This window comes from Hydra vulgaris, chromosome 04, assembly GCF_038396675.1.
Source record: "Hydra vulgaris chromosome 04, alternate assembly HydraT2T_AEP".
Classification (NCBI taxonomy): domain Eukaryota; kingdom Metazoa; phylum Cnidaria; class Hydrozoa; order Anthoathecata; family Hydridae; genus Hydra; species Hydra vulgaris.
In genome coordinates this window covers 25,825,000-25,850,726 of record NC_088923.1, presented here as the reverse complement: position 1 = coordinate 25,850,726, position 25,727 = coordinate 25,825,000, and the positions used below count along the sequence as shown (strand labels likewise).

The 25,727-nt window shown below is 26.9% G+C and overlaps 1 long non-coding RNA gene across 2 annotated transcripts; it reads left to right on the top strand.

The window, feature by feature from the left end:
* The first annotated feature begins 8,904 nt into the window (after positions 1-8,904).
* Positions 8,905-12,370, top strand: LOC136079697 (uncharacterized). 2 transcript variants are annotated; one of them, XR_010638141.1, is made up of 7 exons: positions 8,905-9,035; positions 9,756-9,813; positions 9,899-10,028; positions 10,702-10,800; positions 11,483-11,641; positions 11,937-11,999; positions 12,085-12,370. It is a non-coding gene; the product is annotated as an uncharacterized LOC136079697 (long non-coding RNA). The 2 variants fall into 2 exon arrangements; XR_010638142.1 differs by lacking the exon at positions 9,899-10,028 and having other exon boundaries at positions 8,906-9,035.
* Positions 12,371-25,727: the final 13,357 nt, after the last annotated feature.

The following is a 25,727-nucleotide window of genomic DNA, read 5'->3' as shown; positions in this document are numbered from 1 at the left end:
CAGGTAGACTTTTTTTCGTATCAAAGTGGCAAAAATCTTTTCAAAAATAAAACGTCCTCTTAAAAAGTTCGAGTCTCCTTAATCTTTAGGGCATGGTGTTATAGCCCCCATAATTCAAGACAGGTTTAAACTTTCTCTCCTTAGTTTTTTAAATAACAAATACATTTGCGCAAAAAACTTGTAAAAAAAAACTTACAATTATGCCAATTATTTTCTTTTCCAATAAACTACCCTTTTTGAGTCTCCTATAGGTATATGCGCCTTCTACTAACTGCCTTGTTTCAGCTTTGTCCAGACCTTTCGAATAGATGGCCAGAGAGTGAATATTTTTGAGACGGTTTGATTCAGAGAATGGTTATTATAGCTAAAACTATTATGGACCGGAACTAGAGGAGGGTTTTAATCATGGGCAGAAACCTATAACTGATATTTTCAAACATTACAAGGAAGAAATACTTAAAACCGCGCAAATCAAATGTTGCGGCAATCTAAATGTTAGTTACTTAAGGTTTTGCTTTTTTGCATTACTTTTGTACAAGATCCTGTTAAAGTTATTGTAAAATATAAGTAAATTTATTTACTTACTTTATATAAATTACTTTTAATTTACTTTACAAATTATATAAAATGTAATTTAAATTTTATTTTATATAATTTATTTTTAATAAAGATTTGTTAATACTTTTCAAATAAAAAATTCGTAGTTATAAAATATTATTTTATTTGTAACTTTAGTTTACATTTGGTAGCATATTACTTTTAGGTAATTTACTTTCATATGCAAGTTATTTTTTAATATAACTTTTTTTAATTATTTGCTTTTATAGGTAAATGTAAATTGCAGTTTGAGGAACTTTTATATTACCCAGTAAACACATATACGTTATTAAACGTGAACACAACGATTCGACAAAACGTTCAGATTTGGTCGATTATCGGTTTAGAATGAAATCCAGATTAACGTTTAGAACAAACGTCCATAAAACGTCTACATTCGAACGTATTTTAGACGTCTATTATATGATTGTTATACGTATATAAAGCGTTTAGACTTTGTCTAATTTATGTTCAAATCTAGTCTTTTATGTTTAGTCTAATTAACGTATATTAAACTTTTAGATCTTGTGTAATAGTTTCTTGAATTTAGTTAACGTAATTTTAAATTATTTAAGTTTTAAAACTAATATAAATTAAAATTACGTTATAACTTTAACTTTATATAAGTAATTAGAGCTATATAGGTCTTGAAATTTATAAATAAAATATAGTTATAAAAGACCTGGTCTTATTTTTTATATTTTTAATAGCTATTATAACATGTTTATAAACTTTAATACTATACTACTTATACTAGATTTTTATTTTATAAAACTATTTATAAAGTTATAAACTTATATAAAACGTTTTCATATAGTTGGGATTTAGATAAAAAATGTTTGCGCACTATACTTGTTTACATTTCGATAATAATAAAAAAAAATTATCAAGCTTTTTGCAGTGGAAATTTTATAGTAACAATTTCTATCAAACATTTTTTAAATTTAATCTCATTAACAGAAAATAAATGTTTACATTAAGATTGAGTCAAGGATTACTTAAAAATTAATAAACTCATAAACAAATACTTTGGATCACTGTTTTCTCTGGTTTATGCTTTATTAAAAAATCTTCCTAGATTACCGTCTACCGCTTGTTCATCTTGCACCTGTTTGTGCAACATCATCTAAGTTCGTATCCTGATCGTCTGATTTTGTAACCTGATTTGTAACCGCAAAAAACTAGGGTAAAATAGTTAGAATTTTAAATGTACATTCATAAATCAAAATTGGATTTAAACAGAACAACTTTACATATAGAGGATTTTCTGAATGGAAATTTCCGAAGTTTCATGTACCATCCATGTTTATTTTTGACATTAAAAAGTTTGTAACGTCGCAACATCACATATGCAGTGGTTTTTATCAGCTCTGTTTCACCAACTGTCTTTAGTAAATGTAACTAAATTAAGCTAAAATGCATCTAAAATTAAAAAAATATATATTTAGTTATTAAACCTCTTGATTATTGCAAAGATGATTTTTAACTGTTTGTAAAACTTACAAAAAAAGCTCTTGCAGCAGGACTTTCATAACGAGAGACCAGCAACTCATATTGTTTAACTGTGCCAATGTTGCCATCAATAATTTCTAAAACATTGGATTCCATTGATTTGTTGGCAATTAGGAAAGTAAATTGTCGCAATAAGAGCTTTTTAATTTCCATGAATTAAAATGGCGCACCCGACACTCTTTATCATTAATTTATCTGTCGTTTTGCTTTTAGTTGTTGTAAGGTGAATCTTGAAAAAGGTATTGTTGTAAGTGAATCTTGAAAACACATTTAAGTCTAATTTAATTATTTAGCCAATAAAAAATAACTTTTTAATAAGTTTTTTATTTCGTTTTAACTATGCCAATTTAAACCGCCTGACTTAAGTTTTTTTCTGACCAATGCACAGTGGGCCAGTAGGTGGACAAAATGGGAAATATTTTAGTTGTCTAATCTTGAAAACCTATTTAATTTTAGTATCTACATATATTAGGAGAAATCTATTGATAATTTATTTATATTAAATCCCTTAGTTACCAAGACTCTAAGCATTTGAATATTGAGATAAAATAAAAAAATTATAAATAAGTAATTAACGGTGACATCAACGTTGTGTTATATTTCAATTACATCTACATTTTTGAAACAAAAAATTAGTACATGTTATTCTAGAGTATTTAGAGATAAGAAAAACCAATGTGTGAAATAAATTTGTCATAGCATGTTATCTCAGTTATACTTTGAAAATCACAGATTAAAAAAAAAAATTTCTTAAGAAACTTATTTTTTGCCGCACAATAACTAATAATTACCACAATTTGCCATGTGTTGTCTTATATTTATTTGAGCTATATGATGCTTCAATCGAGTTTTAATTGATTGCTCGTCCCCTTAAATCCCCGTTCAGATTTTATGTATGTTTAAACTTGGTTGCTATGGTACTAAATTTTGCATAGCAACAACTCATTTTTACATTAACGTTGTTTTAACAGTATTTTACTTGCGCTAAATACACAATATTGGGGGTATGTATTAAAATGAGATTCAGAATTCTTATGAGGTTAACTTTTTTTGGTTACTATGGATACCTTACTTTGCATAACATAGCAACAACATATTTTCGGTAGTTGTTAGTAATTTAATTACTAACACTGACAGTAATTTAATTACTTTTAATTTTAATTACTAACACTTGTAGTAACTTAACTACTAACAAGTATTAGTAGTCCAGGCGGCATATATATTATAACATTTTACTTTTAAATACAAAATACTTGTTACAATAATTATTTAGATATGGTTTTGTTAAACTTAGACATTCATAATTTTCTCCAAAAAAACAATCTTAGTATTTCAAAAAAAAATATTACTGAAGATATATTAAAATTTATTCAGCCAAAATTTGCTGATTTTAAAGACGTTGATTTTAGACATGCTGTTCAACGATTTGTTTACTTGTATAAAAAAAAGTGGAAATCTGCTAACTATACTGTGAAAAATTTTGAAAAGAAGTTTGTGAACTGGCTTAATGAATATTTAATTGTCAGAAAAAAAGACAATGAACCAACTGCAAGTAGACATGGTCGAAAACCAGTTGCATTTGATAATAGTTCTAACAAAACTAAAAAACGGCGTGTATCTTGTTTAATTGAATCTCATTCATCCAATGAATTATTTTTTGCTGCTAATAAAAAATTTAGAGATAAATCTGTTGTTATTGCTGCCAAGAATGTTTTAAATATATCAAATACAGATAAAGCAACTAAATATTCAGCAGACGAAGCACTGGCTTTAATAATTGATGCAAGTCTGACAAAAGCTTCCTATCAATTGATTAGAAGCGGAGCCTTGGAGAAAGAATATAACATCTACCCCGCTTACAATGATGTCAGAGATGCAAAATTGAAATGTTATCCTGCAAACATAACAGTGGAGGACTATTCAGCTTCAGTTCCTTTAAAAGATTTAATGACTCATACTTTGCAAAGAATCTGTGCAGTTCAGGAACCTGTGCTAAGGCACTTGATATTGAACGACAAAGCAATAAAAACAATGACACTAACGTGTAAGGCTGGTTTTGATGGTGCTACTGGCCAAAGCATTTATAAACAAGTTTTATCAGAACCCGACATTAACAGAGATTTAAAGCGTGAAGAATCATTATTTATTACTTGTCTTTTCCCATTGGATATGACTGGATTTAACAACAGCAACGAAAAGGTGCCTATTTGGAGAAATCAAAAGTCGTCCTCCACAGCCTATTGTAGACCCATAAGATTTGCATACAAAATGGAATCCAAGGAATCTGTGATTGAAGAAGATCAGTACATTAAAAGTGAGATAGAAAGCTTGGGTATGATTTTATTAGAGGTTTGCGGATCTTCTATTGAAGTGAATTGTATTATTGAACTTACAATGATTGATGGGAAGGTTCAAACAATATTATCTGAAAAAAATAACTCATACCAATGCTGTTCAGTGTGTGGTGTCTCTCCAAAAAAATATGAATAGTCTTGATATCCTTAATATAGATTATACTAACAGAGAGTTCAAATATGGTCTTTCCAGTCTTCATGCATGGATTCGATTTTTTGAGATGTTATTGCACATTGCATATAAAAAAGAAACAAGAAAGTGGCAAGCAAGATCTAAAGAACACAAAGAAAAGGCATCTGTAGCTAAACAAAAGATTCAGACTGATTTTATGAACAAAATGGGACTTGTTGTTGATTTCCCTAAAAGTGGTGGTTCTGGAACAAGTAATGATGGCAATACCTCAAGGCGTGCTTTTGCAGCATATGAACAAACAGCTGAAATTCTGGGTATTGACCAAAACCTTATATTCAGATTTTACATTATCTTGGTAACGCTCTCTTCAGGATATGAAATAGACTGCTTAAAGTTCAAGGATTATTGTTTTGACACTTTTAGACTATACACTGCGACCATTTTCTATAGACGCATGTGGATTATGTCTTAAAAACGTACTTAACTTTATTTTTATAGTGTATTTCATTAAATTATAAATAAAGTATAAAAAAATAACAAAAATTATCAAAAAATAATGTCAAATTTGAAAAGAGGTCAATCATAAATGAATTAAGTTCAAAAGATAGCTGAGTATTTTCTATAGACGCAGTTTACATTTTTAAACAAAACTATCCAAAAAAATGTTTTAATCACATTTTTAGTACTCGATTGGACCTCCTTCTCGCTCAATTACTTGACAAATTCGTTTTGGCATACTTTTCACCAAGTTTTCCAGCACTTTTGGCTCCATATCCTCCCAGCATTCTGATACCGCTACTTTTAGCACTGCCACAGAGTTATATTGCTTCTGGTCAGCATAGATACGTCTTACAATGATTCCCCATTTGTTTTCAACAGGATTCAAATCTGGACTGCGAGCAGGCCACCACATTCGCTCAATTTTTTTAGTTTCAAACCAAGCTTTAGTCTCGTTACTAGTGTGAATGCTGGCGTTGTCTTGTTGAAAAACAAACTTTTTGCGTTGATATTTGTTTTTAAATGGAATCAAACATAATTTTAGCACATCTATGTATTCAGAACTTTTCATTTTGCAAGATGTAAATGCTAAATTTAACTTTCCTGTTGCACAAAACCCAAGCCAAACCATCAAAGATCCACCACCGAAATTACTTGTCGAAAAATATTTGGGTTCGTTCCTCAAATCACGCCAGTAGCCACTAAAACCATCAGGCCCATCAAGATTAAACTTTTTATCGCCTGAAAAAATCACCTGGTATTGAAAACAAAAATATTCAGCTATTTAGACATCTTAAGTATTCATGAGAATTTAATCTAAAATTTCTTACTTGTTCTCAAAATGCGTGCCAAGTCTTCACGGGCAAATTCCATCCGTTTCTGTTTGTGAACGAGCTTTAAATTTGATGCTTTATTCATTTTTGATCGTACTATATGTGGGATGTCTTTAAGAACTTTTCTAATCGTCTCCTTGCAAACATTTAAACCCAAATCTGACTTAATTGTTTTCAAACTTCTTTACGAATTTGATGCGAGTCGAACAATTTTGCGTTTTTCACGGTCTGAAACCCTAGATTTCTTTGGTTTTTTCTCGATTGTTGCATAATCTGTTGGATTTTCCAAGAAATTACGGATAACGTGATCTGATCTCTTCAATCTTCTAGCAATTTCTCGATTTGGAACTTTTTCTCGATGATAAGCCAATATTTGACCTTTTTCAATATCGTTAAGGACCTTTCCTTTCGGCATTTGGTTAAGTTCAACTTAATTTCGACTCACAAGATAAAAAATACTACAGAATATAAGAAATTTGCGACAAAACTCGTAAAAACTTTAGTGCGTCTATAGAAAATTGCCACGTGAATATTAAAAATTTAATTATTTTAATACAATCAAGACAATTAATAATCAGATGCATAATGGATCATTGTTTTCTTACATACACTTATTCAAAAGTACCGTTAGAACAATTTTATTACCACTGCAACACTGTAAATTTGCCAAATTCTACGTGCGTCTATAGAAAATGGTCGCAGTGTATGTGTCCCTTTATCCATGGTATTACATGGCTCAATCAGTTCACAAAGTATTGATACATGGACATGACATAATTAAAAGCCTTTCATTACCCATCGGACTTATGTCAGAGGAAGCTCAAGAGGCTAGAAATAAAGACTTTAAATCTTATCGCGAAAATTTCAGCCGAAAAACATCCAGAAAAGCAACAAATACTGATCTTATCAATAGACTTCTTGTTTCCAGTGATCCTGTTATTTCATCATTGCGTAAATCAACATCACACCAAACAAATCATAAAGCATTTCCTTCAGATGTTTTACAATTACTTAAACAATCTTCAAACGATATTATTGTTTTATAATTTTTTGATGTAATTTAAAATTGATAACGTTTTCTCGCACTATTTTTTGCTTTTATTATTCCTAAAACATTATTTACCTAAATACTCAATTTTTATTCAATATAGGTGGGTCAAAAATCCGATAAGATATTCAAATATCAATTTACCACTTTGTAACTAAGGAAAGTATCCGGTAACTAAGCAATATAAGTATCCATAACAACTAAATTTAAAAAATTATCACTTTTGTAAGAAGTGTGATCTCATATTGGTACTCATGCCAAATTTAGTAAATATAGCACTTATAAAATATCTGCAGATAACAAAAGTAGGTTGTTGCTAAGCAAAATAAAGGTATCCATAGCAACGAAATAAAAAAATATTACCTTCATAAAAAGCGCAGACATCATATTAGTACTCATACTAATTTTAGTGAATATAGCTCTAATATTAAATTAGTTATGAATTTTGTCCAGTAAAAGTGCACTCTGGCCCATTGTGCAATGGCTATATTACTATATTATAATATAATAAACGTTTATTAAACGTCGATCAAACGTTTAGAATAACGACTTATATTAGTCAATAGTTTAAACGTTTGATTGACGTTTAATAAGCGTGTATATTAAAAGATTTAAAGCATAGATTTTAAATCTATAAATGTTTACGTTTAATTTAGGTCGATTGAAGGTTTACAATATTGACTAATGTAAGTCGATATTCTAAACGTTAAATCAACGTTTAGTAAGCGTGTATATAAAAATATTTGAAATATTCATTTCGAATCAAGCGTCAACAATTAGTCAATAATAGCTCGCTAAACGTTTTATCCATTGTGCAACCAATTTCGACTAAATATTGATCAATTCTGAACCAACCTGTAATTTTCAAAATGTAATTAACTTTTAAATTTTAAAGTAAACAACTTTTTCATGTGATTTACTTTTACACGTAAAAGTAAATTACTTTTGATGTAATCTTCTTTTACATAACTTACTGATTACTAACTTACTGAAAAAAAACTTACTTTATAAAGTAAAAGTCGTTTCAAAAAAATTAATTACTTATATGGAAATGTAAATTTACAAAAAGCGTTTAAAATTATTTATGTAATTTATTTTTTGTAAGTAAAAGAACCATCCATAATGGCAAGGTAGTTTATTTAATATAGGTAACCATTTTTACAAAGTGTAATGAAAATGTCCTACTTTGTCATGTAATACCCTTTTTTTTAAATCTTTTAACACCAATTTTTTAATCTTTTAACACCAATTAACTGCATATTTTTGCTTACGTTATTTTTTTCAGAAGAGACATTGCACCAATATTTTTCCTCGGTTATTGAAATTTTTTACTATTCTTCAACTCTTTTAATAGTACAGTGGTTTCACGCACCACAATTTCATTTCGCTCAGGATAGTAGGCGAATTAAAAACTAATATCCTCTCCAAACTATTAAAGAAAACCTTTTCTATGTTTATATGAATACTGCACATTTATAATCATATTCCTGTTGCATCCTCCTCAGTAATTTTACCAACTTGATTATGAGCTCTAATTGCTCCTATTATATTACTTTGAATGCTTAAAGAACATTCTTTGATTTCAAGTACCCAGTAGGCACGCAACGTTTTATTCACGTTTCAATCACGTGTATTTTAGGTGACTTCTTCCAGGTTACTAATTTACGTGAAAGTCACGTGAAAGTCACGTGCCAAAATATCTCGTCTTTCGGAACTTTTTTTATTCTCAAAAAAACTGGCATAAGAAATGTGAAATAATATTTTTTATTATATTAATTATTTTTTTATAGTATAGTTTTTGTATTCATTATATTAGTTATAATTATTTACTTCTATGATAATATAATTAATTTTTATTGTAGTATTATCTCAATTAAAAAAAAAAAAATTGGTCTATATAATATCTTTTAACGCAATGCATTTAAAACAGAACTAAAAAGAACAATATATTTTAAGTTGTAATATCTAATATTTAAATTATATCAAATTAAGTTAAATAAATTAGTACCCTATTTGCCGTCCCTATTTGCCACACAAATAAGATTAAACTCAAATACAAGGTATGCTTTTTTTCTACTTTATGATATAATATTTTAGACTGGCGAATTTGTCCATTTTGCTTACTTAATTTAGTACGAAATAAGTTATGTTATAACGAATTTAATATTAAATTAAGTAAGCTACATGGACAAATTATAAGTTTTAGCAGAACTTATTCTTGATTCTTGAGCAATAATAATGTCTCTAGAACTTCTGCATACATTATTACTCAAGAGTCGTTTAGATAAAAACCCAAAATAGATTTTCTTTCTTTATTTGGTTTTTATCAACAAGGTTAAAGAATTTACCCAAGATAATATCAATAAATAAATGTGTTATGTTATTTATTATTGATATATGTATATATTATTATTAAATACCTAATCTTTTTATAATATATGACATCTTGATCTCGTGCTTTACTTGTTAAAAAATGTTAATACTTATTTCCTTTTTTTATATTATTTAAATATTATATGGTTAATATATATATATTCGAGTTATGCGAAATTATTACTATATATATTATATGACTTTTATTACTATTGTTATTATGTACAATATAAAACAGGTTATTAATGCGGATTTGTTCGATGTTTTCCCCACAAAAAGATAATTATGATGCTATTGTATTTAAAACTGCATTTTACTTATCTTTCAATGTTGACGACCTTCCAATATGTAAAGCAAGTTTCTCTCAAGTATAGCATTGCTTTTTCAAAAATTGTTTAATGATTTAGATCAAAGAAATAGCAACACCAGAAAATCTTGTTGCCAAAACAGTTGGTGACTCACCATGTAAGATTTGTGTTAAAAATTTGTGATTTAAGATGATTATTTAATATTCATATTATTATTTAAGTTTTCATTTGTTTCTTTTGAGCTAAATTTGGTGTTGTGAGCTATTATTGGAGAAAATATCGACTTATTTATTAGATAAAGTTTGATGCCTGCTCTTACCCCGTTTCCTTCTTCATGTTTCAATCATGTATATTTTAGGTGACCTTGTCCAGGTGACAATTTTACTTGATTAAAACGTGAATGTTACGTTGCCAAAATATTGTGTATTTTGGAACTTTTTTTATTCATAATAAAAACCTGTAATTAGAAACTTGGAAAGATATTCTTTATTTACTATTTTTTTATAATTTAGTTTCAGGGATAACCTTATTCAGGATATTCCCAGAATACCAGATATTTTTCTGAAATTTATCTTTTTCCAAATATCCGAAAAGTTTTCCATACATACAACTTTTATTACAACATATAACAAGTATATATTATTCATCTATTTGTTTTTATGTTATTTTAGTCATCATTCATACAAAAATTAAGAAAAGTTTTTCAAAAATTGAGAAAAGACTTGGCTGAATGCAAAATTAAGGGAAAAATGAGGGGGGAAATATTCTAAATTTTTCCAGATATTTTCCGTAAATTTTTTCCGGATATTTTAGATATAATGATTAAATGAAATATGTAGTTTATATATTCATTATTGTAATTACTTTTTATTTTACTTTTATAATAATGTAATTATTTTGCATTGTAATTTTATAATAATTAATTTAAAAAGTAGGGCGTAAGATATCTTATAACGTCGCAATGCATTTTTGACAAAAATAAAATGTTACATATATAATATTTTATCCAAACATGTTATCTTATTACCAAGTTTTATCAATTTAGGTTTAATAAATATATTATAAAGCTTAGTTCAAAATTGTGTAACGTTATGGCAGATAATTCTCATATTGCAACACGCAAAAGATCAAACCCTACTACAAGGTATACTTTTTTTCTACCATATTGTATACTATTTTAGACTGTCAAATTTGTCAATGTAATTAATTTGATAATAAATAAGTTATAACTTATTTAATATTAAATTTATTAAGCTATATGACAAATGATAAGTTCTGCATAAAATAATATTAACTAGGAAGACCCAATGGTATTGTTATGTTATTGCCTAGGAATATCATTCTGTAGTAAGACCCAATAACCTTTTAACTTTTAAAGTTTGAGAAATTTCACTTTTCCCTCTCTTTGTCTTCTTTTGTGATCACACTCTGTAGTAAGAATTTGATTTAATTCATATCTTGTTGGAGAATGCAACTTGATTCTGAGTTGAATTTTCAGCACTCTGTATTTATTGGTGACCTAATTTGACAATACTTTATTATACATATTTTTAGTTTTATACTTAATATATTGTATATAATTAGGGGTAGATGAGGCTCCTGTGGTGCCTCATCTACCCCTAATTATATACAATATTATATAGGTGAATGTTTCCACAGCAAAAGGAGCCTCAAGGTGAAAATCTGACCATGGATAAGGAAAATCATGATATAAAATCCCCACTATAATGCTTTGTGGTAATGTGATAACTATTACATTTTTATAAATTGTTTTATTTTTTGTGTGCATTCTAAAATGACATTTAATGCTGTTCAAAACTTTGTAGATTACTCATTTAAAGCAACTTTGTGGGCTGTCACCTTTGCATCTAGTGAGTTAATGTATGAACAAGTTAATGCAGAAACAGATGCAAATATAAGAAAATGGAAAACAAAGAAAACAAATTATCATGTTATCACATAGTACACAGATGTTATCACATAAGGTGAGTACAGGTCTTTTTCTAATCACGCCCATCAGTTATTAACTTTATATAGATATAGATATAGATAAATCTATAGATAGATATTAGATATAGATAAAAAATATTTTTTTAAACTTGTATTTTTTATTATGTACTTCTTTTTTTTTAATCATCTGTCGACTTTTTTGTTACATCTTTTTTTATTAAATACTTATTTACTTTTTTAGCAATCAGAGTATAAAATTAGAAGGCAAATAACTTTTATTTTTTTACATTGTATGTAGTATTGTTTTCTTAAAATTATTTAATGATTTAGATAAAAGAAAACAAGTAACACCCTAGAAAATCTTGTTGCCAAAAGTAGTTGGCAACTCTCAAAGTAAGATTTGTTTTAAAAGTTTGTGATTTAAGATAATTATTAAATAATCATATTATTATTTAAGATTTTATTCGTTTCTTTTCAGCTAAATCTGATTCATTAGATAAAGTTTGATGCGTGCTCTTATAGAAGAAAATATCGACTGATTTGTTAGATTATGTTTGAAGCGTGCTTTTATGGGAGAATAGATATATAAGATTGAAGCGTGCTCTTCGTAAGTTGCAGATCTACGACTTCGTACTTATTACTTTGGATATAAGGAGGATATTTTAACAAAAGTGCAGCTTTTATTACAAATTAAAAATTTTTATGTCAAGAACTAATATACTGACTAATAAAACCATGTATTTACGTATTAAATATTTCCTCGACGATGAGTTTTTTTTCTTTACACGAATCCAAACACTTATAATTGTAATTATAAAGCATAATTATTGCTTAAATATTACGTGCCAAAATTAACGTAAAAAGCACGTCTTTTGGACAGTTTATGGGGACCAAAAAGTCACCTAAATATCACGTGCCAAAAGTAACGTGAAAAACGCGTCCATAAATCACGTGAATTGGTCATTTCATGGGGACCAAAAAGTCACCTAAATATCACGTGCCAAAAGTAACGTGAAAAACACGTCCATAAATCACGTGAATTGGTCATTTCATGGGGACCAAAAAGTCACCTAATTGTCACGTGCCTAAATAACGTGAAATTCACGTTTTTGTCACGTCGCTGTGCCTACTGGGTAGATTACTTGAAATCAAAGTATTGCAATTAATCTACTTGAAACTGTATTCAATTTAACCGTCTAAATTGTAATTTAAGTAGCTTTCTTACTGACAATTTTAAATAGTTTTAAAGGTGTAATATAAACTGCCAGTAGAACTTGTGAGAGACAAGTGTAATCATAATATGTTTACGTGGGTTTAATAGTTATTTTCAAGGTTCACAAACTAATATAAATTATTAGTAGAATTAGTGAGAGACAGGTTCTCATTGAGTTAAGAAAAAAAAAAATTAATTTTGATGTTGTGTTTGTGTGATAAAATTACTATTGCTTTAGAACTTGCATGAGATTTTATGGTCATTGACCAGATTTGATTATTCTTTTATCATTAAATAAAAGTGAAGAAATTTGTTTTTGAAGCAATTCTCTTTTTTTCTTATTTTTTTTAATTTAATTGCCAATGTTAATAACCTAAAATAATAATAACCTAATCCTGTTGTTTATCTTAATCCTGTTGTTTAAAAAATCATAAAATTATCTACCCAATAAAATTTTTTTATTAGGTGTACGATATACAACTTACTTAAGTTGGTAAATTATAGTATTAAATGTATAAATAATAATTTTATTATATGTATTATAGTATTAAATGTATTAAAAATAAACAGACAGTTACAAACAGATATAATTACAAATGTATAAATAATAAACAGACAATAAACACACAAATGTATAAATAATAAACAGCTCAAAGAAGATATGGATGGCAAGATACCAACCTAATCTTTTCATAGGGCCCTTACAGATCATAACAATAATAGTAATATATGGTTAATAAATCAAGTAGAAATTTTAGGAGAAAAAAAAAAAAGAAATAGTAAAAAAGAAGATATAATATTTAAGAATAAAAATAGAGAAAAAATAAGATGTATCAGTTAAAAATACAAATACCCTCAATTAGTCAAAAAAGAAGATATAATATTGAAAAAGTGAAAAGCTTATAGCTTGGGACCTCTATAAGTTATACTATATTCTGTGTATTTGTATACTTTTTTAGGTAATTTATATGTGTTACTTTGATTTATTCTTAAGAAATACTTCTCATTTAGATTTTTATTATTTACTTTTAATTTACTTATAATTTACTTTATTTTAATTTACTTTAATTTACTTTATTTTTAATTTACTTATAAAGATTTCAGGAGATAGATTATTGGTATATTTATACATAAAGATTAGGTGTTAGTAAATATTTATCTGATATATATAGCTTTGGTCCCACTTTTTTTGTTGTATATAATTCTACAAGCACGTTTTTGTAAGGAAAGAATTTTTTTAAGTTTTGTTGATTGACAACTTGCCCACGTAATATTTGCATAAGTAATGTAACAATGGATTAAGCTGAAGTAAATGAGCTTTAGACTATGTGAATTTATGTATGGGCGAATTCGATACATAATACTAATGGTTCTACTAATTTTTGACTGTATATATTTTATATGTGGGAGCCATGATAAATGATCATCCACAATAACTCCTAAAAACTTTATAGTATCTTGTTTTTTAATTTGTTTATAATTTATAATAAGTTTTGGCAGTTTTAGAGGTAGGTTTTCTTCTTGTGTTTTTTTATGAAACAAGGTATATTGTGTTTTTTCAACGTTAAGAGAGAGTTTATTTGACCTGAACCAATCATTTACTTTTTCTAATTCAAGTTTCATGTCAGCATAAATTTGATTAATATTGCAGTTAGATAAAAATAGATTTGTATCGTCTGCGAACATGATGGCATTTAGTTTTACTGATGCATTATTAAAATCATTAACATAAATTAAAAATAAGAGCGGTCCTAGGATCGATCCTTGAGGCACTCCTCACAGAAAATTCAGTATTCCGGATTTCTTGTTTTAAACATATTGTTTTCTATTAGAAAGATAACTTTTTTTCCAATAATATAGTTTATTGCATACCCCGTACCATTTTAGTTTTTCTAACAGAATATAATTCGGTGTCGAATGCCTTGGATAAATCTATGAATACTCCGAGAGAAAACTTATCATTTTCAAACAGTTATTTGGTCGACTAATCCAATAATGGCATGTTCTGGTGAATATTTTTTTGAAATCCAAATTGTTTTGGATCAAAAAGATTATTTTTTGTAAAATAATCAAATACTCTATTATAAACTACACGTTCGAAGATTTTTGAGAAAGCAGAAAGTACCGATATGGGTCTGTAGTTTGATGCGTCGGCGCGATCATTATTTTTATAAATTGGGTATACTCTTGCAAGCTTAAGTATATCAGGAAATACTCCTTGATCTAAAGATAGGTTGACTATGTGGAACAAAGGTTTTGTAATGCTTTTTTTTGTTAGATATTTAGATATAAGGATATTACTAAAATTTCATCAAATCCTGGAGATTTTTTTTTTTTTAAAGAAAAATAAGCTGCGTCAAATTCAAGAAAAGTTAAGTCATTACTATCATACATTGTTTCATCTGTTGATTTTTTAAGATATGTCTTAAATGACGTAGAAGTTGGTATAACTTTGTTTGCGAGACTAATCCCAACATTTGTATAGTATTTATTAAACTCGTTAGATATTTTATAAGGACAAAATATATCTGATTTATTAATATTAATTCTTTTAGGTAATAGTGAACTTTTTTTATTTGACTTCGGCCCATTATGTCGTTAATTAATGACCATGTTTTTTTAACATCAAACTTGGAATTGCTAATTTGTTTTTTTTTTTTTTTTTTTTATATCTAGGTGCCCCAAGAAGTCCTAATGGTCTTATCACAGAGCACCGCGGAAGTGCATTTAACCAGGAAGTTCACGCCTCCTTCCTTACCGTGACGCGAAAATTTGTCCAGAGCTCGTTCCGAACCTGGATCTCCTGCTTTGAAAGGAAGCGCTCTAACCACTGCGCCATGGCCGCACAAATACATTTTGTTTTTTGTTTTTTTAAGAAGATGTTCATAAAAACTCTTATAATTTTTGTAAAACCAAACTTAAATGTTGAGTTTGATAAAAATTTAAGACTCTTAACCACAATAATCAATTAAGCTTACCACAACATAATACCATAACATACTACTAATTAAGGTTTTTAATACATTTTATAAAATTAAATTTAAAAAATTCTTGAGGCTTATAATCAAAGTCTAAAATCTCATACTTATAATCAAATAAAGTCTATGCAAAATTTTTCATTCTTACATATTCTAACTAAACTTAATAACTGATCATTTTCAAAAAAATATCTAAAATATGAAATGTTTAATTTTCAATAAACCTCTCCACAGTTGCGATATTTTTGTGCACGCGCACAAAAATATCAGAATTGTGATGTGGTATATCAAATATTTTATTTTAAATTTTCTCTGTCTACAAATTTCTATAAAAATGCAATTTTATACAAATTGTTTTACCCACTGCAAAGTTTTAAATATTCAGTATGTGTTCATGTTTAACTTGCACAAACTATTTGCTTCCATTTTATCACAAACCCTGGTATATTTTTTATGTATAGCAGTTAGTAACAGTTACGTTAGAAAATACTTTTTCATATTTAAATCTACCCACAGTATTTTTTATTTTTATTCAGTATTTTTTTTAATTATTGGTACTTTAAGATGCACATGTATCTTTTTTTTCCAAGTTGGCGCTAAAGGGTTAAAATACAACATATACATAATTTGCAAATGTAGTACTTTAACTTCTTTAACAAAGAGATTATTAAGATTTATAGATCTAGTGTAAAATTTTAATTAGAACACAAAAAAGTGATCCCATACCTCCCATAAAATTTCATATAGACATACTTATCAAAATAATACACAAAATAACGTCACAAAATTTGTAAAAACTTTATTTTAAGCCAGCAGCTCAATAAGTTATTTTAATTCATAACAGGGTGTGTATCCCTTACTTAAATAACATTATGCAGTTATTTCTATTACTGTTAATATTATTATTAATATTATTATTATTATTATTGCTATTATTATTATTATTATTGTTATTATTATTATTTTCATTAGTAGTAGTAGTAGTAGTAGTAGTAGTAGTAGTAGTAGTAGTAGTAGTAGTAGTAGTAATAGTTGTTTCAAAAACTATTATAAAATAGTATTGTATTTTATTTAAAAACTTTTTTAGGCATACTTCTGCAACAGCAGGTCTTACATTTGTAAATGAATGGTTCCCAGCATTGACAATCAATTTCACATGACTACCACATTTCAACTTCTTCACTAAGAAAATACCCATTAGAGCATCCACTGATTATATTTGATTTGGCTACCACCATTTCAAATAATGATAGAAGTAACAAACTTAAGTATCTTTTTATTTTTTACATATTTATTAATCTAAAATAATGATACTTACAATAAACTAATAATTTTTACAATGTATACATAATGTGAGCTCAGTGGGCTCTTCAGGAAGAACAATTAGTGAAAGATTACTATATAACCCATTGCATCCAGAGATGATGTTCCAGAGATGAATCACATAAAAAAGAACAAACAGAGTCTTCTTCAAAAAACTAGTTCACTCTTCATTTGACTTTGTTTCTCACAGGTCCTATTTCTTTTTTTCTCCAATTTGATATAACCAAAAATTATATTCTCTCATGGAAAAAAAAGGCCAGTCAAATTTAGAAAAAAGTTTTAAAAGCAGTTTGTGTCCAGTGTGCATTAAACAGCAGTTGTTAATAACAGGGCAAAAAGGCACGTCAATTTAGTGCCAGAAATAAGTCCTTTAATGCACCTCAATTTAATTTGATTATTTTATCAAAATGTTGTTAAATATCCAAAACTTTACAAATATTTCGCTTATTAAAAAATTAAAAACAAGAGTATCCATTCATAAAATGTAAAAATAAATTTAATAATTTTTAATATATTGCATAGTAATACATTACAATAAAATATATTACAATATGAAACATTTCTGATGATCTTTATTGATGAAACACCGTGCAAAATTAAAAGAATTTGATAAGTGATTCTCGGAAAAGAACGAGTCCATTTATTATCATTGTTTTTAAACTCGTTGACCGAATTAGCAGCAATTATTGAAGTAGGCAAAGTATTTCATGTCGGCACTACTCAATTTTTGAAGAAGTTGTGTCTTTGACTGTTTTTGGTAACTTCTTGCTCAATTTTGTGCTTTGCACTACAAGACTACCTGTAGGACCGCCACAAGTGAAAGACATTGCTTGTATACATTCTTGATGCCAGTCATCTTAGTTGAAATTTTTATAAATTTAAAAAAATTGAATTGTACCACCTTTTAATCTACGTTTAGCCCAATGAGCTGAGACCAAAATTTGCCAGAAGCGATTTTCAGTTAATGTTGCGCAATTAAGAAACAAGTTTGCTTGCTCTGCGTTAAACATATTCTAACTTTATAATGTCCTTTTGCAGGAAAGAAAAACTGGTACATAATACTCCAATATTGGTCGCACATACGCTGTATAAAGATTGACGAACATACTTAGATTCCATTTTTTAAAAGTTCTTTAAAGCATCCCATGTGCAGAGTTTGTTTTAAGAGTAGCTTGACAAATCTGTTCTAATCATTTGAGCTTATTATTAACTAGGATACCCAATATTCTTAAGACAGATGCAGCTTTAAGAGGAATGCAACAACCATATGTGTCCAACATTGTCAGGAGGATGTCAAATCTGATGAACCACCGTAAAAATTTAAAACTTTGCATTTATTTATACTGAACTCCATGCTCCAAAGTCTTGACCAATCATCTAAAATATCAATGTCTTCCTGAACATAAATCCATAGCTGACCTTATTTTGGCAACAAATTGGCTGTCATTGCATCAAACAATGTCATTGCAGCAAATACTACTGTTTCCTCTCTTTTATTATAAACTTACTTTGCTTGTGGCTTGATATTTCATTACATAAAAAAGAGAAAAATATATAAGCAAATTTATTTCCATGATGAACTGAAATATCTAAATGAAAAATAATTCTCATAAATTATACAAATGTATATTTGTATATCCACCTTTTCTCTATGCAAACGCAACGTTAATCTGCATAAAATGCATAAAATCCAACGTTGTTCCAATGTATGTATGTACGTCAAATCAACGACGGGTAAATAACATTGGATCAACGTTGGGTTTAGATCGTAAGAAAAATCAAATTTTTGCGATGTTTTTACATACATTGGATTAACGTTAATTTATATATATTGAATCAACGTTGGGTTATATACAATGGATCAACGTTGGGTTTAGATTGTAAAAACAATCAACTTTTTGCGATGTTTTTACATACATTAATTCAGCATTGGTTTATACACATTAAAACAACGTCGGTTTAATAATATTGGGTCAACGTTGGGTTTACATCGTAAAAACAATCAATATTTTGCGATGTTTTTACATACGTTGAACCAATGTAAATGAGTCTGCTGTTTTTAGTTCCGTCGGTATTAATTTCATCATTAAACAAATGACATTGGATCAACGTTGGTTTTGCATTGGAAAAAATAGCCGACGTTTGCGATGTTTTTACATACGTTGGCCCAACGTAAGTGTGCTAGCTGGGTTATGATCATCTTTTGGCTGCATATATTTCCAATGACTCATGATAAATCTTTATTATTCAGGGACATAATATGAAAAAATGTATCTGGATAAAACTTCGACAGATTTTTTAGTAAGAATTTTCAGGATATTTTGAGTTCCAGAACTTTTTCAAATTTGTTAATGTGGTCAACGATTCATCCGAAAGAGCGGTAAATCTTATTCAAGACAATGTGGAGCGCGTCAAGAGTGAACGGAAGCTACAGAACCTCCTCCAAATGAAGAATGCTTGGGAAAAAACAGGAAAAAATCAAAAATGCCCTCAAGTTAGCAACATTAACTGTTCTAATTGTTTCACGGCGAGTTTTTGTTCCGCATCTTCTTACTCCAGAGCCCTATCCTAAAAAGCAAATTGGCAATGTAAATTTCTACTATTTAGGTACATTGTATTACAATGTATAAAATGTACCTACATTATATACATCACACAGTCCTAAAAACAGTTATGCAGTCCTATAAAAAGTTTACGGCGATTTTTACGAAGTATTACGATTATTGCGAAGCCTAAATTTTTACAATTATGTAATGAATTTTGTATTGATTTGCGTTATATGAATTATGTAATCTACAATTTTACGCTGCCCGAAAAGTATGTAAAATTGTAATTTATATTGAATTTGATCGAGTTAGAAATGTAAAAATATGTTAAAAATATTAATAACAAGTAAATTATTGAATATTTGTAAATTATTAAGTAAATTATAAAGTAAATTATTAAATATATTAAAATTATAATGTAAATTATTAAATATAATGTAAATATATTATAAATATAATGTAAATATATTAAAATATATTAAAATTATAATGTAAATTATTAAGTAAATTATAAGTAAATTATTGAATAATTTTGTATTTGGTTTACTCATTTTAAACGCTCAAATAATGTAAAAATTTAATATAAAGTCATTTTAAACGCAAAACAGTTTTTTAAACTGCAAACTGTATTAAACATTTTGTTAACCGAGTTGCTCAGAATACATGTACACATTTTTTAAAATTTAAAAGTCTTTTTAGAGATTCTTAAGTATGTAGAAATTCAAGTCTGTTGTTTTTTAATAAATTCAAGAGTTTGGTAATAAATACTTTACTATTTAATAACAAATACTTTTTGTAAATGTTTTAGTGAGATGCACATCTCTCTAAAGTATTTATATATAGTATTTTTATTACTAATATAAGTATTAAATAATATTATTAGCAAATTATCTTATTATATTATTAATATTATTTAAATATTACTTTATTTATACTAATAGTAAATAATATTAAATATATATTTATTTTAGTTTATATTATATTATGTTTATATTATATTAATTTATACTATATTAATATATTTTAGTAAATAATATTAAATATATCTATATTAAATAATATTAAAATAGTAAAACATGCAAAACTCAACAAATCTTTAAAGAATGACACATTTTTTTATTTTCACTTATTTTCTTTTTAGCAAAATTACACAGTGCATTTTTTTTCTATTACTATTCTGTAGATAGTTTTATTTCTATACCTGCTGATTCTATTTTAGGAATCTTGCCAGTGCAAAAGATATCCGAGTTAAATCAAATTTCTTTTTTTGTTTCATTTTTTTCCATATTCCAATTGATAGTAAAAAACAAAAGGCTTAAAAATAAATAATTTTTTTTTACATAAAAGTTCTTTTATAGTTTAAAAAGTTAATAACAAACTTCAAAGTAACTTTTTGTTGCTTAAATCCACTAATAATTTTGTTTATTAGCCATGTAAAATGAACCAACCCTCGGCGGAAAATGGTGTACGAGAGCAATTTACGGCTCTCGCAAAACTGTAGTATTTTTTTTTATTATTAGTAGTATTATCGTGATTAAAATGAAAAATACATTTTTCATTTTAATCACGATAATAATACTAATAAAAAAGTCATTTTAGAAATAGTTGCACAAGTCATTTTAGAAATAGTTGCATAATAAACTCCAATGCCTTTTAAAAGACACGGATGTTTCAAAAAAATGTTTTTGATTAGATTGGACTAACTGATAAATATACAATTATTACAGTATAAATTATATTGATAAAATATGAAAATATTTAACTGATAAATTTTAAAATTATTACTCTAAATTATTGTATAGCAATTTTTTTCTTATGTAATGAATTATATATCTTATATATTTATTTATTAGATTATTTATTGCGGAATTATAAATTGCTGTAAGAATTTTTAAAATGGCTGTATTTTACTAAAATAAGCAAAATATTAATAATAATCAAATAAGCAATTTTGTTTATAAATAAATGGATAGCTAGTGTGAAAACCCATAGACAATGCTCCTGTAAAGAATTTTTTCATAGCACAATAAATGACGCCTGTTTAGTATATATACTTGTTACATTAACGTTACAAACATAATCTTGTAACAAGTATAAAACCAAATTTTGTATTTAACTAGTAATTTTTTAAATGAACAAACATTAATTTTTTTAAACACCTTCTTACAATAGCTTATGCAAAAACTCCTCTAAATAGCTTCGTAAGAAGCTGTTTAGAGGAGTAGCTCGCTTGGCTCGCAATGTTTGTTTTAGGAGAGCTTTTCACCGCTCTTGCGCTCATTTATTTCAGATGTTGAAGATTGGTTGGTTTTGTCAAAAAAGTGTCATTGACAGACAACCTCGACAGGTAAAAAGTAATAGTATTTTGTTCTAAGATTTCAATTTTTTTTAATTATAAAGAATAATTTAAAATGCAATGAATATACAATAGTTTTTCTAAAGATAATCAATCTTTTGGCAAAACTACTAACTAAAAAAGAGCAAAAATGATTGTTTCAGGAACGCAATTTCTAAGTAAAATGTGTCTCTGATACTCTCAGAGATATTCTCAAGATCATCAGACTTTTTCAAGATGCATATATATATATATATATATATATATATATATATATATATATATATATATATATATATATATATATATATATATATATATATATATATATATATATATATATATATATATATATATATATATATATATATATATATATATATATATATATATATATATATATATAGGGTGACCAGACATACTCTTCCGATTCAGATTTTCATGATAAAAATTTAACATTTATCTGCTAATGCAAATATATAAAAATTGTTTTTTAAAAACGCAGCTAAAATCATGAAAAGCTAATATAATCTGTAAATACAATAATTATTATATGATACTATTTTAAAAATACTTTTAAGAACTTTTTTCACGCTTTTTGTAACTAACTTTTATTTTCTTTAAATTCTTCATTAATTGCATTAATTCTTCAACTAATTGCATGTAAGAACAATGGTCAAACATGCATTTAATAATACTTTCATTACACTTTTAACTGCACTTATTTCCAAATGGCATTTGTCTTCAGCCCAATATTGACAGGCTGAGCTAAACAAATATTTACATCTTTCAGATTAGTTCATATTACAGTAAATACAATTGCAAAAAGCATTTTCAGCAGCTGAAGCTTTACTACTACATTGGCATTGTTTATTTATTAAAAAAATGGTTTTCTATATAAAAATTAAAGGAACAGATAAAGCCTTCCAGAATAATATTTAAGCTTTATATAAGTCAGTAAAAGTCAAAGTTCTCATTTTATCATCATCAACAACAAAAATCCTTTTAAAAAAGATTTTACTTGAAAAAGACTATAATACTCTAAAAAGGAGGATGTCTGGTCACCCTATAATATATATATATATATATATATATATATATATATATATATATATATATATATATATATATATATATATATATATATATATATATATATATATATATATATATATTATTTGATAGACAAATAAAACGAACTTTTGATTACCAATACTTGATTTAAGGGTTTACACCGTGCTATTAACTTCCATGTAATGACAGGTTTTATATTTGTAAAATTTAGTTCCATATTTCTTTAGAAAGTTAAGTGTCATTTTTATATTTAAGTGGATTAAAAGATTTAAGATTGTTGGCATATCTTAATTTAAATGGGGTTTCACTTATACCAAAATCAACTTTATATTTGTATTCATGATCTCCAGAACTTATAGTGGCCTGGAATACGATATTGTTAGAAAGTCAAAATTTTTTGTCTTGGCAGTGGAATTGTTTGATGTTATATTTTCATCGCTTATTAAAATCTTTTTGTAATGTGCATTTATTAAAGAGATGACATTAGGCATGCAAATATTGCTAACTTTAATATAGATTCGATTAAAATCTTTATAAAGTCTGTGTATATAAAATTTTTTGTCTTGGCAGTGGCATTGTTTGATGTTATATTTTTATCGCTTTTTAAAATCATGCAAAAAAGTTAGGCATGCAAATATTGCTAACTTTAATATAGTTTCGATTAAAATCTTTATAAGGCCTGTGTATATATTTATAAGTACATATATACTATATATGTACTTATAGATAATTTCATCCATTTTGATGAATCAACATTGCTGATGACGTTTGTTTATACTTATTGTAATTATCACACTATTGAGTTAAGATTATTGGCTCTAGCAGAAAATGAAACTGTGTTTAACAATTCTATTCTTCCGTATGAAGAGGTTTTACGTAAATCGGGATACAATTCGAAACTCACCTACCAACCGCAAATAAACAAAAATAAATAATAAAAACATCGCAAACAAAAATTATATGGCACAACACCCTGTTTGGCAAAAATGTTGAAACTAAAATTGAAAAAAAAAATGTATATATTATATACAATTATATATGCGTACAAATATATCATATGTAATACCATAATATAAAACAAATAAGTTTAGTTCCTATAAAAGTTACTAATAACATTGTGAAAGCGTAAAATATAACGTTGAGTCAATTTAAAATACAACGTTGTTCTAACGTAAAATACAACGTTGTGCCAATGTACAACGTTGAATCAAAAAATACAACGTTGAATCAAAAATACAAAATATTAACGTAAAATACAACGTTGAATCAACATAATAAATATTACGCAATGCCGACTTAAAATTCAATGTTGGGCTAACAGTGTTTGTAACCAAAATAATATAAAAACAACGTTGTTGGTCAATGTTGGGCTTACATTTTATCAACGTTTGCGTGCTAGCTGGGTTACATTTTGTTACTTTCTTTTATTTGCTCTATTATTGATAAGAATGTAAAACCAAAAAGAATAGTTAGCTAAGTCATTTTTTATAAAAAGTAAATTATTTTCTTAAGTGATTTCACTTTTCTCCAGTCCTCATATAAAATTAATACAAAAAGACTTATGATATTGGTATTTCTGTTTAATACCTCTGTTGGTTTTTCAATGCTCAATAACAGTTGCAGATATATTTTTTCAGTTCTTTAACACTTTGAGTGAAAAAGTGTGCCAGGTTCATGAACAGATACATCCTCCAGCAGCGGCTAAATTTAAAAGCATTACTAAACAGGAAATGCTTATTTTTTAATTATCTAATTATTTAATTATCTACCATGTGATTAAAAGTGTATGGTAGATTTGTGAAATTGTTTTACCTCTTGTAAAGTAAATAGGTTTTACCTCTTGCTGTTTCTCACTTTTATTATGTTGTGTGTTATTATGTCCACTAAATTATATGATATTTTCTAGTCTCTCTCCGTCTAACGCCTACAATAAATGTTGGGATGGTAATTCATTAAAGAGTAAAACGCAAAACCTCTACTGTTGTAAGCTATAATTTTTCTATAATTAAAGTTTAAATTCTAGTACTTTTTTTGTTTCTTGCTTGAATACTTTTGAATATGAAAAAGGGATGAAAACTATTACGTTTTTAATCATTTTAAAAAATTCAATTGCGATGCACTAGATACAGACTTAAAATAATAGAAGTTTTGTTATACGCATCTTTCTCCAATTTTAACCAAGCAAAAAAAATATTTTTACTTATAAATGATTTTTTATTTTATTTATTTACTATTTCAACACTTTGTTAAACTTAAATAGTCTCTAGCTACTTGTTATATAACTTATTTCATTTTTTTTTTCATTTATTGGAAAAACGGTAAAAAGCGTATATTTATTCAAGTATTCAAGTGTGATTTGCTGGCTTCGCCAGACGTAAAATATTTGAATAATTTTTTTTCGCATTTTCCTTAGATACCTTAGAAGCAAATTTCCCGTGGTATAGCGATCCAAAAATCAGAAAATTTTTTTTTTCCGTCCACCCTAATATATATATATATATATATATATATATATATATATATATATATATATATATATATATATATTTTTTTTTTTTTTTCCGTCCACCCTAATATATATATATATATATATATTATATATATATATATATATATATATATATATATATATATATATATATATATATATAT